General features: G+C 42.2%; 1 non-coding gene across 1 annotated transcript; it reads right to left on the bottom strand.

Moving 5' to 3' along the window:
- Nucleotides 1–839: 839 nt before the first annotated feature.
- Nucleotides 840–943, bottom strand: LOC118758019 (U6 spliceosomal RNA). Its single transcript, XR_004995486.1, has one exon. It is a non-coding gene; the product is annotated as a U6 spliceosomal RNA (small nuclear RNA).
- Nucleotides 944–3,894: the final 2,951 nt, after the last annotated feature.

The following is a 3,894-nucleotide window of genomic DNA, read 5'->3' as shown; positions in this document are numbered from 1 at the left end:
GAGGCACTCAACAACATCCATGAGGGCTGGATAGTTGAGCTGGTTAGATGGAACTAGGCTTCAATACCCATTGACATGTACGAGAGCCAAATGGGATGTGGGACAGACTGGACTAGTCTGCTACACAAACTGGCAAACCAGGGTAGGAGCGGGCCTGGTGAGGGTTTTTGTGGGTCGCTCAGACTAGGCTGCAGCTCCCACTGTTTTATGTGAGGGCTGAGTGTGTGCTGGGCAGAACCAGGCTGGACTGCAACACCCATTGGTTCCAGTGGAAGTCGGGGCTGAAAGCAGCAACCCAGCAATTGCAACCACCAGCTGATCGTGGAGATGGACTGTGATGGGCCCTGTACTTGCTAGAACATATAAGAATCTGGTCTGGGAACACCTCAAAGTTTCTATTGGGATCTCCCCAATTGAAATGGCAGACTTAGAACTCTAACCAAGAAAAGATGGAAGACAGAATAGGTCAATCAACCACCTCAGCTATATATATTTTGGCAGCAAAATACTGGACAAATGGAGACTCTATGATGGACCATGTCAATCAGTGGATTCTTCAACGACCTCATCGAGCTGGGAGTGGCGAGACTGGCAGCGATTCGTAACTGGTGAACTATCAAAACCACTTGAGCAAGTATCTCAGAGCATGCCCCACATCCGGGACCTGGGGTGGGTGGGAGACTGGTTGGGGCTTCTCCCTCAATATCCCCTTTACCTCAGATATATGAAGGAAACGATATGGAAATAATAGTCTTACTCACTTTCCTATAGCCCTTATACCTTTTTACCCTAATTAACTATGTAAAGATTGTCAAAAATATAAAAAATCCCCACCAAAAAAAAATATGGAATGCTTCATGAATTTGCATGTCATCCTTGCACAGGGGCCATGTTAATCTCTGTATCATTCCAGTTTTAGCATCTGTGCTGCTGAAGCAAGCACCGATGAATATACTTTTATAAACAATTGTCTGCCAGCTGATTACTGTCCTTTTGTAATTTTGTAGTAGAATGAATCAATGTTTAGTGCATACTGTAATTTATCAAGATAATTATTCCAAATAAGCCATGAGATGGTATGTTATTTAAGAGTTTTCAATTCTCACCCAAGGTATTTGTAATTTAGATTATATAAATCAAATTTTTTTATTAATAAAAATTTCTAGAAAATATCACATTTATTAAAACTTAACTTACATATAAGGGAACTTTCTGGAAGATGGGATTGAAAGATAAATTTATTTTGGTGAAAGAATGTTTTGAAATCTCAGTGTAAGAGGGGACTTTGAAAAGTTCGTAGAAAATTGATATTTTGAAAAAGCTATGTTTGGATTTCAATATCTTTTTTCACTAAAAGAATGTCCATTTAATACTGATTTTTTTTTTTGCAACTTTTTGGCAGTTCTCTTGTATAAAATAGCACGAACACTGAACATAAGTACTGGGTGAAGCTTCTTTTTCTGGTTGCTATTAACGACAGTTGGTTTCATCATGGTTAAAATGGATATGACAGCTAGTCCGCTATACTGAGCAACCCTGTCTAAGCCAATTTTTCCTAATACAATGGAATTGTCCGGTTGGGTAATTTGTAAACAACAGAAACATAAGTGGAGCCTGGGATGGCCAAAGTCAAGGTGCTGCGCTTGGTGAGATATTTCTTGCTGTGCTGTAGCATGATGAAGTGTCCCCTGTAAGAGAGTGTGTGAGAGCAGGAGGCCTGCGGTAACCTCCCACTAGAGTCCACGCCCAGAATCGTGATGCCGCAACAGCAGCATCAACCAACTTACAGAGACTGAATTCTCCTCATGGTCTGTTTTTCTGCCTCTTCTTTTTTTTTTTTAATTATTTTTAATTCATTAATTACATTGTATTATGTTACACAGTTTCATAGGTACTTGGGTTCTCCCTACCCCTCCCCAAACCCTCCCACCATGGTGGATTCCTCCACCTTGTTGCATAACCACAGTTCAAGTACAGTTGAGATTCCCCCATTGCAAGCATATACCAAACATAGAGTCCAGCATCTTATTGTCCAGTCAAGTTCAACGATTTCTGCCTCTTCTTTAAGATTTATTTATTTTTATTGGCTAGGCAGATTTACAGAGAGGAGAATCAGAGAGAAAGGTCTTGCATTTGCTGGTTCACTCTCCAAATGGCTGCAACAGGTGGAGCTGAGCCAATCTGAGGCCAAGAGCCAGAAGCCTCTTCCAGTCTCCCACGTGGGCACAGGATCCCAAGGCTTTGGGCCGACCTCTTTGCTTTCCCAGGTCACAAGCAGGGAGCTGGATGGGCAGTGGAGGAGCTGTGATATGAACAGTTGCACATATGGGATGCCAGTGCTTGAAGGTGGAGTATCAGCCAATTGAGTCATCATTCCGGTCCCAAAGTTTCTTCTTTTAAAGATCACACTCATTACTACCAAGTCAATGACAAGTTCCAACAGGATTTTGGAGGGAATGTTTAGATCACAGCATCCTTGAAGTGCTTGTGTCACTGCCTCGTCCCAGTGTGATGACATAAAGGGTGTTTGAGAAGATAAGAGGGGAGAGACTGGGAGCCATTGGACTGGTACCTCAGGCTTCCAGAATTGCTCCCTTGGTTCATTTCCCAAGTGGCTGCAACAGCTGGAGCTGCGCCAATCTGAAGCCAGGAGCCAGGAACTTCTGGGTCTCCCATGAGGATGCAGGTTCCCAAGGCTTGGGGCCGTCCTCGACTGCTTTCTCAGGCCACAAGCAGGGAGCTGGATGGGAAGTGGGCTGCCAGGATTAGAACCGGTGCCCATATGGGATCTGGTACGTGCAAGGTGAAGATTTTAACCGCTGGGCTACTGCGTCAGGCTCTTTCTTTTCTTTCTTTTTAAGTTCTTCTCTTCTATTCTTTTCTAACCTCGTGATTCTTGCAATATTCACTCAATTTTCCAACCTCTGTAGGAACTGATTTGCTTTCCTCTGACTTCAATTTTCTTCCCTTTCATGGACCTGTACTTCCTCCCTGCTTTTATCAGCTTCATCTCCATCTAATGATACTTGGATTTTCCTAAAAACTTTAACAAAATTTGATTTTTTTAAAAAAAATAATTACAAAATTTGTTTTTTGGGAGAAATATTGAGATAGGCTTGGTTTAAATAACAAAAACCTGATGATGATTTGGGGACTGGCAACCTTACCAGCCACTTCTCTGCAAGCTCTTGGAGTAGTTTTTGTTGCTGCCCAGGAAATAGGAAAACCACTGTTTGTTCACATTACAGATTCCCAGGCTGCAGGAATGCCAACAAAGGTGGCCTGGAGATCAAGACAGGTTTTTGTAAAAGACTAAAGAGGGGCTGTTTTAGAGTTTGTAACTGCTCAGCTCTGCTACCGTTGCATAAAAGCAGCCAGAAACAATAGATAAACAAATGAGCTTGACTCTGTTCCAATAAAACTTCCAAAAAATTGACTTAGGGTTGGCGCCAAGCTGCTTCTATATCTTGAACCCTTATTGAGGGAACTACAACCTAACTTGCTATGCAAAAAAAAAAAAAATAAATAAATAAAATAAAAGGAACTCAAGTAAGAAGTGTAAAGACAGTTTAAGCCAATCACATGCTACCTGGCTTCAGCCAATCACAAGCAATCAACTCATTATCCTATGCTCAGATGAGGAAGAGGCCAGTCAGGTGGTTTCCATACTTTGCTTGCACATTCAGGGTGTAAAAACTCACTGGTCAAACCACTGGGTGGAGCTCTCTGAGTCTGTGCTTGTCAAGGTTCTGCCCAACACGTGAATGTTCTTTGGCCAGATAAACTCCGCTAAGTGTAATTGGTCTTAAGTTTGTCTTGAGATTGTAGTTCCAAACTTGGACAATGGACTGGATTCGATTCACAGGCCATAGTTGCCAAACTTGTGATTCAGAT

Source organism: Ochotona princeps, chromosome 12 (genome assembly GCF_030435755.1).
Source record: "Ochotona princeps isolate mOchPri1 chromosome 12, mOchPri1.hap1, whole genome shotgun sequence".
Classification (NCBI taxonomy): domain Eukaryota; kingdom Metazoa; phylum Chordata; class Mammalia; order Lagomorpha; family Ochotonidae; genus Ochotona; species Ochotona princeps.
This window is presented reverse-complemented; position numbering and strand designations above follow the sequence as displayed.